A 12,399-nucleotide genomic window follows, 5' to 3' on the forward strand; every position below is an offset into this window, starting at 1 on the left:
TTCTGATGTTATATTTCTACTAAGTTAATATTAGTTTTAAAAAACTGTCAGTGATTCAAAACAACTGAGTTTTTAATAATGACTATGTGTCCAATTGTTGTTTAATAATATTGTCAAGTTTAAATTAGATTTCTACTTCCTTTAAGGAAAGAACAGCTTTATTGAAATATAATTCACGTACTGTAAAATTAACCTATTTAAAGTATCCAAATCAGTGGTTCTAGTACAGTTGCAGAGTTTTGAATATAACAATCTAATTTTTCTAACTATTTACTTTTTAAAACAACAAGGACATTATGTTGGGATACATGATTCTTGATCTTTATTTCAGAGTATGCATATCATTACACACATTTTAGGAATGTCCAATGATAAGAAATTCATAGCAGCAACATTTTAATTTTCTCCAGGACTAAATCTTCCAATGATTAATATTAAGATATTTTGCAGCAAAACTGATAGATGGTATGAAGCTAAATATATTGATAAAATTTTATTTGGGTCTTAGAAACTGTAAAGCTTATTTTTAATAGTGTACTAATTAAGTTGAAATTAAGTTAATTAAAAACGGTTCTTTGAAGTAAGCAAATTTAAAAATGATAAATGGAGAGGCAAAACTTCATTAGGGTTTAAGAAAAGCTTAATTTATTTTTCTCCTCACTATTTTCATCTTGTAGATCACATTTTTCAAATAACATCATTGTCTTAAACTCTTCAGGCCAAGTTTTCTTTTTTTGTACATTTATATTCATGCCAGTTTCCATTAAGGATGTTGATATATATTTATCTGTTCAAAGTTGGGCCATTACAATAAAATGGCTATTAAATGGATTTAACAAGTAATCTGAAGGTCACAGACAAATTTTACTAACTGGTGTATCTGCAAATTTGCTAACTGGTGTATCTTTGATTTAATTTGATTATCTCTCTTTCTAAAAGAATTAGGAGCCCCCTGCAGTACCTCAGAAATGCTGATGGAATGGGCATTGGCTCTCAATCAATTTGCTCACATTCCCCCTGCCCCTCATTGTTCTGTAATGAACTGCTAACTGTGGATCAATATTCACCAATGACACAGCTTTGCTCCAATCTGCTTATAGGCTGTTTCTTTTGTGAACTTGTTTGGTTAATCATTCTTTCCCTCTCAGGTTCCATTCTCCTACTTGGAGGTCAGTGTTCCACAGAATTTATTAAGGCTGTAGTTTCATCCAGAGACACTTCTTCTGGATTCTCACACGTGTCAGGGTAACTCTGTAGGCTCCTCATGCCTTTCCCTGTGTCCAGGTACTCATTGTCTCCCCATCCTTAGCAATAGTTCCCTTAGGGCCCTGATAATTCTACCTATCTTTGGGATTGTGCTCCACCTTGACCAAACACCTGCCAGTCACAAACATCACTATAGGTTCCTGAAGGGGCAGAACTTTACTTTTACATTTTTAAAAGAACCATATGAACTGCAGGCCATGCAGCAACTCTCTGAAAATAGAATCTTGGCTGGATTTGCTTAAATTCACACAGCAAGTATGTTAGCCACCCAACTTCAGTCCAGCCTGGGCCAATTCAACAGGAACTAGAAAGGGTTTGGGTAATAGATGCACTGAGATCAGCTGGCTGTAACCATGAAGATTTGGTGGAATGTCAGTTGCAGAGACAGACATCTGCATCTTTGCCCTGGTCTAACATTTGAATATTGAATGGTATTTGGCATAATCCCTGAGTTGGCAAATAAATCAATCTGCTTGCATCCAGGAGACCTAGCTATGCAGATGTACCTGGACTTTTGCCATCCCATAAAATATTTTTGAATTATCTCAAAGTATGTGTCATAAGATATGAGATCTTACCAACTGAATAATCAAATGTGGGGTCAATGTTTATTTTAACAAAACCAAATCACTTTCAACAAATCTATTTTTTCCCATTATGAGAGAGGATTGCATTATGGGATACCCATGAGAAATAGGCTATCATCCAGTCATTTCTGAGTCATGCATCTGACTAGTATTTCTCCCTCCCATGTGCCCATGGCATTGTCACTACTCATACGGGAAAGGCAAACCTACCACCACAACTTCACATCTGAGTTCTTTCTCCTTTTTTTGTTTTGTTTTGGGGGTTTTTTTGTCTTTGTTTTTGTTTTTGTTTTAACTTTTAAGGTTTGTACAATGCTCTGATGGTTTGGTATTGGTATGAAAGTGTAACAGCAATGATATAAAGGAAGATCCATAAAGCAGTGACATAAAGGAAGTAACAGAAGGCAGACATCTTCCCACATCAATTCCTTGCATTTATGTAGAGCATATTAATAGGCAAGGAGAATTTTAAAGATGATATGCATTCGAGTCATTTTTAAAATAGCATTGACTAATTCAATTTGTGCCTCTTACTTTAGCTTTTGATTTGAACAATAACAACTGAAAAGTGTAAGTATACAGCCCCAGAATGCTGCCCAAGACACCTGGGAAAATCATTCATTTATCAAATGCATATTTGTGTCAAACTCTGTCCCAGGTGCTGCAAAATTCAGTAGTGAACAATACAAATGAGGTCCCCTCCTTATGTGGTCAAAACAAATGGTAAACATTAATACAATAAATTCAACAAAAGAATATCATTTTGATATTCTTGAGCCCATGATGATTTCAGATTTTAAAAGCAGCTCCCCAGAGAGTGTCTCGAGTGGAATCCAAGCATTCAGTGGGCAATATATGCAGAACAGAAGGAAATTTTAGATTGTTCCAGCAAAAGCCTGGAATAAATTTCAGGGAGGAATAATATAAGGCATGGTGTAATTCCCTTAGGAAAAGCATTTCCACCATTTCCCTGGCATCTAATTCTGTTTTTCCACATCTGTCCCCTCACTTGGCAGCTGAGGAGATGCCGCAGGAATGCAGGGTGGGCGATACTTGGAGAGGGTGCTGTTGAACCTTAGAGAACAAACATATGAAGCCTCACCACATTTAGCAATCATGTTTTAACTAGTTAAAATAATTTAAAATAGTTTTTTCAGAAAATAGGAAAATTAGAAGAGGGTTGCCTGTTTCTAATCATCAAAGATTTTCAACTCCAGAGCTAAAAACAAGTCACTTTTGAAACATTTGTAAATGGAGTGATCCAATCCTGAAACAGCTACTCTTTTATCTACCCCCCGATAATATCTCCCTGGACAACTAGACTTTTCTCCTCCCAGGCAATCAAGGGGAAGTAATTACCTAAAAATTTCCTTACTTCTCTCTTCATATGTTTTCCTTGCGTTCTGCCGAAATATCCTCAAGCGAGTTCATTACCTTCATGCTGCCCCTAGCATGTAATCTACATTACTGAGGGTCATTCCAGCTTTGATCTGGTCCTCATTTCTCACCGTAAGCAATAAGCAGGAAAACTGTGAATCTGGGGAACACTCACGATCCCATTTCACCTGATCCTATTGACATGTTAGTCATTGTCGTGGACTGAATGTTGACACCAAAAGATATATCCAGGTACGAATCTACAAAACTTGTGACTGATCTTACCTGAAAAAATAAAAGTCTTAGCAGATGTAATTAAACTCAGTATCTCAAGATGAAATAATCTTGGGCCCTGAATCCAGTGAAAAATATCCTTATAAGAGATACACAGAGAAGAAGAGGCCATGTAACTGCAGAGGCAAAGAAGGGAGTGATATGGCCACAAGTTCAGCAATGGCAATGCTTGTAGATACCAGTGTTGTGCCAGGAGTAAAGGAGGGGCCACAGGAATCCCTGGAGGCACGGTGCCAGAGGTTGCTTTCCCTGGGTAAACAAACCAGTGGGGCAGGCTCTTGTTGCCACAGCAACTGAGCTAGCTTAGCATGTGATGGCAGATTCCCTGCCTTTGGCAGGTACCCTACAAGAGGAAGCGTTGCATGGAGTTTGCTCAAGAGCCTAAAAAGCCTTCCTACCCTCTTCTGGTTCATGACTGAAGGGAAACCATAGGCACAGAGGTACGTGTACCTAAAGATTAACGTGGCGGCAGGGAGAGGTGTAGACCTGCCAGTCTAGCCTATGAGATTGTCTGGGGGAAGTGGAACCTTCCAGAGCAGGAGGAATTTTGGGCCGTGAGATTTAAATGACAACAGGAGAGCAGAGGCTCACAACTTCTCTTCCTTTGAGATTAACGCTGAGATGTGTGGGCTGGAGCTCTTGCTTCCAGGGGGTTGGGGCAGCCTCAGGGGATGAGCCCCTTGGGTAGAGCCCCTCCATGACTGGTTGCAGTGGTTGGCAGTAGCCCTGGACCCCTCTCCAGTGGTGCTGGGAAGCAGCTGCAGCATGGTGACAATGGCAAAGCCGGCCCTGCACATATGTGGGCTTCAGGGAGAGTCTGCTTAGCAGACTTGTGCTCTGAAGGACAGATAAGGATGGAGTGGTATCTCTGGGCTTGGTTTCAGTCTTTTTGCTATTTCTGTGTTTTGCTGAAGAGGAGAGTCTGGAGCCAGGGAGTCCCCAGCTGCCCCCAATTGTGCAACCTTTTTTCTTCCCCACTAACCTTTGTTTTATGCTTGTGTTTGGCAACAGGCATCTGACCACGCTTTTGTTTGGTAACACTACCAGACACTGGAAGTGTCAAGAAATGGTATCTCCCTTAGAGCTTCTGTTGACATCTTGATTTTGAATTTCTGGCCTCCCAAATTGTAAAGAACACATTTTTGCTGTTTTAAGCCACTGTTTGTGATAATTTGTTACAGAAGTCTTAGGAAACTAATACAGTCACTATAGGTTGTAAATAAAAGTAGCATCTAAATGATGCTCCTGAATATGCACAGAAAGGGCCAAATTAATGTGATTTGATCAGGCCAGTTTAAGAATGGAGGTAAGCAATGCAAATGCCTTTTATAGAAATATCCCTATTTCCACGATTCATGTGACTTCTCAAGCAAAACAGAGCAGCTATCTTCACTGTTAGAAGAAAAGAATGGACATTTTTGGGGAGCCGTTCAGTTAGATGACAGTAATCATACACTTGAGGGTCTGACAGCAAACCAAGAAATTAAATAAAGCCAGTTTACACCCACATTTTTTTCCTGCAGATGTTCTTCTCTCCCTTCACTGAGATGTCCTTACATACAAGACTCAACTTCTCATCCCAATGCTTGGTTCATCTCAGACTGTTTAATAGTGCAAGAATGCCATGGATTCTCTATTCCCTGTACATTGAAAAGAAAGCAACGTTGAAACTCTCTGGCACTTGAGCCACCATAAATTTCTTGTAATGCCAGAGAACAGCACAGGCCAACTGTGGGGAACAGTTGTTTATGTCTCCGAATACTGATGAAAGGCTGTTGTCTTGTGGTAATTTAGCTTCAAATTTGCCAGAAATAAAGAGTTCCTCTCACTCCTTAGTAATAAAACAGGGTGGCTGGAGACATGCAGACACTGGAAGAGTCATTTATCAGGGTGGAGACACTATTTCATGCAAACAAAATATGAGTATGCCAAGCCAGTGACACTGAATCCTAAGGAGCTGTTTGACCGTGCTCTCCTCAGTTTAAGCACTACGTCCAGAGCAGACAGTGTTCTCAGTGTAAGTCTGCATCTTGCTCATTGCTGTAAATAGTCATATGTGATAAAATTAGCATTTCTACTTCCTCTGTCATTTTTCTGGAGCAAGGTTCAATCCCACTTCAGGCTGTTGCAGAACCACAAGACTTCTGAGGTTTGTAAGGGCAGCAAACTAGGAGACCAGAAAGATATCTTAGCTTGAATTACCTTTGGAGGCAGAGGCCAGCTCTCTCCCATTTGCCAGGCTCTAGTGGAAAGCAGCAAACTTGAATTTTTCTAAATAAGCTCCAAGAATGCCTCCACTAATATGATTTATTTCAAATGTTTATTATGACCCATCCTTAAAATTCATTGGTGAGAACAATGGCCCAGGAATAATTTTACTGTATCCTGATGTTCTGGTTCTGTTAGAGTAGTCAGATAGTTGGATAATTAACAAGAGGGTGGAAGAGTCACCCCAGGAGTAACCAGCATCCTTCTGCTGGATTAACAGACAGGAGATGCAGGAGGAATGGCTAGGGGAAATCCTTCTACTAAGTGTGTGCCCAGAAGAAGCCAAATGACATAGCAAAACTATGAGAAATCTGCAATAACAGCCAAAATAGTGACATAAAGGGGAACGGCAGAGCCTGGGAAAATATGGGGAAAAGATCAGATAAGGTTACAAGCTCCAGGAAAATCCAGGAAAGAGATTGGATAACTGTAGGGCACAGGCACAAGCCCAGGAAGAGCCAGGAAAGTGATTGGATAGTTTGAAGGAAAGCCTGCTCTTTTCCTAACCCAAGGAAATATAAAGAAGCCTGAAAAAGAACCCAATGTGCCCCCTCCCCAGAGCACACGCATGCTCTTCCTTCTCTCAGGGCACATACCTTTTGCCTTCTTTTCTCCTAAACTCTAAGGGTGCCCATGAAATGTACAACCAGGAAGCAGTGAAAAGCGACAGAAGACTCTTCTTTTTCTTTTGTAACTTCCTTTCCTGGGTCTGCAGAGCTGCTACCCTATAGACTGCCCACTCTCTCTGCCTCTCCAAGACTGTACTGTCATTTGTCACTTTTTGCTCTAATAAATCTTCCACTATCGCTGAGCTCCTCCTTCACAAGTGTTCCTGAAATTCTTTTCCTACCACGCTGCTGAAGAACCTATTTCCTCCGGTAACAGTTTCATTGGAAAGAAACTAGTGGGATTACACTGCAGAATGACTCACAGATATGTCAGGATTGAATGTAAGTTTTACATTTTCTGAAAAGAACCAGTCTATGAAATCCAGGATTTTGGAAGTCTCACATTCAATAACAACATTTTTAAAACTTTGTTTATCCTATAACTATGAGTATTGAACCCACCATTTGACCAGAAGTACATATGTATGAAGAAAAATTAAGTCTATTATAAATTTTCATCTTCTATACTGTATAATATACTAAAAAATAATAAGCACATTTTCTTAAAGAGTTAAAAAGAAATACAAAATCAATCATAAGACAGTAACCAGTTAATTATCTAATAAACAAAACATATAATAAGTTATATATTTACAGGTAAAAAAGATGTGGCAAGATGATTCGGTAAAGTGGGAGGAATCTGGTCCTTGTTTCAGACAACCTGACATTACTCTCCCCACTCCTTTTTTTTCTTGCCTTGCTCTAGTTGTGGGATTGGGGCCAGTAGGTTAACAACTTCTGTGAGCCTAACCTTTAAGCTGGCTATGCCAGATACTTAAAATGATTGGAAGATGAGCTAGAGTATATATGAAATACCTCATGCATGATGGGTGTGCAAATGTATTACTGCTTTCTTATTACTGCTTCATCACTCCTATGGCACACACTTTCCTAGGAAGGAGCACTGAAATGTATGTTCAGATTCTCATGAAGTATTTCAAAGTCCCTGGGATAGTGTTTGTCACACTGCTAGATGTGGTAAGCAGGGAACTGCTGATTAAAGAAACAAAATATTAAACAGAGGGTTTTTATCATCCAGATGGTCCAAAAAGGTGGCCATTTGTGCCTTATCAAAGAGCTAACAATATGCATAACTGGACCCCAAACTAAGGCCTTAGAAAGGGTCTTATGTAGAAAATTTCCTTCTGAAAATCCAGAACTTGCCCCCTTGATTATGTTAATTAATGTTTAAGCATTGACTTACTTCTAAGCTTCCTGGTACCCAGGTGAACAATGGAAACAGAAGATTATATAATTTTTATTGATTGATTAAAAAGACATGTGGAGTCTTTGTGGGAGATTAAACTCTAAGATTTAAAAGGTGTAGCTATAAAGGAATGAAAATATATGTACAAGTTGCATTAAAAAATGTGCTTTATCTCTTTATTCCACAGCTGTGTCTTCCAGTTCTGCTATCAGTGGTTGAGGGTAAAGCAAAAAAATGCACACCTGGTGACTATGACCCTCAGGGCATCATGGCTCAAATCAGGAAGACTGGAAAGATACAGTCGTGTGTATCTGAGAATGGATATAAATGTGAACAGCATAAGCATATGTGAGATAAAGGGAAAAAAATGGAGAAAATACGGGTAACTAAGAATCTTTCTAGACTGCCTTCTATTTTAAAAATCTTCAAAGTATCAGATATGAACAGTAATGGAAGTGCTGAGATTGAGATGATGTTTAGAATGTTGGGATGATTGTTGTGAAAGAATAGTTTGAGGTAAGTGACTGGTTGAATTCCAAATGAATTTAAGAAAATTTTGACCCATTATTTCAGCCAGGCAATGATATATATTAATTCAATCAGAAATAAATTTTCTTCATATGAACAAAGAAAGTGAGCACAATCATTTTTGCCTTGAACAGGAAATAGGGCGTAGGAGGAGACTGCTGATTCTTTAAATGATATGCTAAGATTGTTTCCTATTATATAAATTATTTTGCATGTTTAAGGAGTAAAAATACTAAGAGAAGTCACAAGGTGTTCAGATTTCTACATTAAAGAAATAAGTGTAAAAAAGACCCAAAGGCAAAATTGTTGAGTGATGATATTTCCTCACTGTTCCATTGGTTAGAAATGATGAAAAAATCACTGTGTGGAAAATGCTTGGTAAAGTCTTCTGCTCTGAAAGTCTTGCTGGCCAATTTTTGTTGTTGTTGTTGACACTAGTACGTTTATTACAACTTAAGTGTGAGGAAAAATAAGCCAAACCAGTAAATATTCTTTTCCCTTTGGTTCTGACTTGTGAGAGGTTAAAAATTCTCAAAATGAGCTGATCCTCCTTCAAGGCAGTTACCTACCCGTACTGTCCACTAGAATCACCTAAAAAGCTTTTAAAAAATCCATATGTGCAAGTCTATCCCATTCTCTGGGGCAGGATCCAGGTACCAGTGTTTGAAAACCTGCCCAGGTGTTTCCAGTGGTAGACAAGGCTGGGAACCACTGTTTTAAAGGATAAACTAGTAAGCCAAATAAGGAAATCAGATACAACTAGAAGTGTAACATTAGTAATGAAGGATGTGGCTGACTGAAAATCATGGGTGCCGTAGTAAATAAAGTCCTTTTCTCCACTCCTTGAATTGGGGCTGCCCTTGTGATTTATTTTGGCCAATAAGATGTGGTAGAAATGACATGAGGTGAATCTGAGCGCCTCAGTGCAGCTTGTGCCTTGATCTTTCTAGAATACAGCCTTTGTCATGTGAGGAAGCGTGGGCTAGACTATGAATCCTGAGGGATCATATAGACAGATGCCTAGTCAATAGGCAGCACCGACTTCTAGATGTAGAGTCATCTTGGATCATTCAACCACTGTAACCCACTTAACACTTAATGGAGCAGAGATGAGCCATCCCAAATGAGCCTGATCATATTGTCTGCTTGTAGAAATATAACAAGAAGTAAATAGTTGTTCTTTTAAGTCAATACATTTTGGAATAGATTTTTTATATAGCAATCAACACAAATACATAAGAAAGAAAACTTCCTAAAGCTGGACTGTCAGATGAGTCTGTGGCAGCTAGTCTCTAAGTTGGTCCTCAATGATTCCCACCTCCGGGCATTCAGGCCCCTATGTCAAATTTTTCAAAATTTTACAAGGCTTGGTCTGTATAATCCAAAGAATATGACAAAGATATTGTATGTGACTTCTGAGACTATATTAGGAAATATACTTTGGGTTCAGCCTTTCTCTCTTTCGTCCTCTTGCATAAGGGATATGAGGTCAATGGCATGATGATGAACTAGATAAGCAGTGCTTTGTAGCCTGGGGAAATGAAAAATAGTACATTTATTTGGGGTGCCAAGTGGTTATCCCAGCAAATGATAACCTTGGGTAGGGACAGAATTCATTTCTCTTTGAAATAAAAATCTTCCACTAGATAGGGATTTAAAAGTTTCACCTGTAGAGATTGGAAAACTGCAGGTTGATAAGCTGACTGTTACACACATCTGTAGACAGCTACAGAAATGACTTATAACCAATAAAAAAAAACATAGAAATTCATATTAAGAAATGATCAAGAGAAATGCATCATTTTTTGGACCAAATACCAGCTATAACCAAAATTAAGAAAGGAAATGGAGTTGGGAGAATTAGGAGAAAGATTAAACAACAAAACTAAAATGGAGAAAAAGATAAACATAATTAATGAGAATAAAATTTGAAAACAACTAACGTTTTTTTTTAAGTTAATAACTTAGAAGAGTTTTTGTCCTTCTTTCTTAACTGCTGTAACTCTAACTAAGCATGTCACAATTTATAGGAAAAATAAGAATAAGTGTGCATATACAATGAAGCTGAATTACTTAAATGAAGGATGTCAATATGTAAATTTCAAGCAAATTGTCAGTTGCTCTAAAACTCCAAAAAAACCCAGCAGAGCTACAAGGCAGAGTAGAGAAAACAGAAAACCTGTAAGCAGCTCAGCAGCTACAAAGTAGAGACAAATGTACAAAAATAAGTAAACATTAATTCACCAAAATAAAGGTCTGTGAACTGTGGAATTTTGTTTTCAGACATAAACTTTGTGATATTCTTACCCAGAAGGAGTAATTAATTGCTGAATGCAGAGGGAAAACAGATACCAAGTGAGATTGTTGTTTTCCCCATCTCACTTCCCAGACACTCTCATAATTTTGTTGGTTAGGGGTACAAGATTTCAGTTATGCAAAATAAGTTCTGGAGAATGTACAGTAATGTGACTATAGTTGTCAGCACTGTATTGTGTACTTGAAATTTGCTGAATGGGTAAATCTCAAGAGTTCTTACCACACACATGCATGCACACACACACACACAAAAGAAAACAAAAGAAGATGATAACTATGTGAGGTGATAGCTATATTATTTAGCTTGATTATGGTGATTATTAACAATGTGTGCACTTATATATATGTCTCAAAACATCAAGCTGTATACCTTACATATATACAATTTTTATATCTCAATTATACATGAAGAAAGCTGGAAAAATTATGTTGTAACAAATGGCATCCAGATGAAGAGGACTCCAAGAGGTCATCAATGAATAAATGAAATCACAATAAAAAATAAATTGGAAATGAAGTGAAGGAAGAAAGAGAAAAAAAGCTTTTATAAGAATTGCATTAAAGGATGAATTAATCTGTTTTGCAGAGCATTAAGATAAATATATGTTTATATTTATACTTTTGAAGAAGCAACATGATTACTTCTGGAAAAATCAATATTATTCTCCAGGACATTTGATTTCCAAGTCTGTGCTTTTAACCATCATGTGATGGATGCTACTTAATAACACTGAAAAATAAGGAGAGAACAAACACATGAACTTAACACACTGAGAAATAGAAGCTGTGCAAAATATACATATTTAAGAATTGTTTTTTTAACAAATCATTTAGATAGATAAAATACACACAAATCAGGGAAAAAGAAGAAAAGTAAGCATACTTTAAATTAGGAGAATAAGGAACTAGCCAAAAATCAGAAGACATTAAGAACATTATAATGGAACAGCTTGCACAGCTATACATATAAGTTTGAAAGCCTGATTGAAGTTGAAAATATAAATTACTACAAATTGACTGGGGAGAGAGAGAAAAGCTTAAGTAGACCAATGGCCATAGGCTAAAGGGAAACAGTGGGGTAATGAATGGTATTCTACATATAGTGAAAGCATTCTATAATATAACCATGAAAAAAAAAATGCCAGGCTCAGATAATTTCACAGGTTCAGTTCGGTATTTCAAAAAATATATAAATCCAGCCTTATTTGAACTGTTTCATAGAATATAGAAAGAAGACTCCCAGCTTTTTCCTTTAGTCAGGATAAATTTTATGCTACCCACATAAAGGCAAAAATAATACATAGAATCATCCAATGACAGGCCAAAATCCAGTCTATTCTCAATTCAAAGGCAGAATAATCCCTTTAACATGTGAAGTAGATTGTGCCTCTCCTCTGCCCAAATTTCTCCAATTTCCCTGTAACATCCAAAGGCCTTCCAATGGACTTGAGTGATCTCATTCCATTCCAGCTACCTTAGGTACCCTCATATCTCAGGGCTTTTTTCTTTTGCTGCTTCCTCTGGAAGAATCTTTTCCCAAATATCTTCATGGCTAATGACATCCCTTAAGTTTTTATCAAAGCTCAACTTTTTATAAATGAGGCCTGCCTTAATCACTCCTTATCATCATATTTAAATTAGTAATGGTCTCCCATATCCACTCTGGATTCTCCTCTCCCTGGGCTGGTTTGTTTGTTTCTGGTAGCACCTACCACTTTGTCCCACATTACATAACTGACCTTCTGTCTCTCTACTCCTACTGGAATGTAAACTCTGGAAAGAACAGTCATTTTTAGCAGTTTGTTGCCAATGTATTCCAAGCACCTAGAAACAATTCCAGAATATGGTAAACTCTCAGTATATATTTATTGAATTAAGTGATTGAAAA

Source organism: Pteronotus mesoamericanus, unplaced genomic scaffold (assembly GCF_021234165.1).
Source record: "Pteronotus mesoamericanus isolate MK-2021 breed Mesoamerican mustached bat unplaced genomic scaffold, CSHL_Meso_final contig_25, whole genome shotgun sequence".
NCBI classification, from domain to species: Eukaryota; Metazoa; Chordata; class Mammalia; order Chiroptera; family Mormoopidae; genus Pteronotus; species Pteronotus mesoamericanus.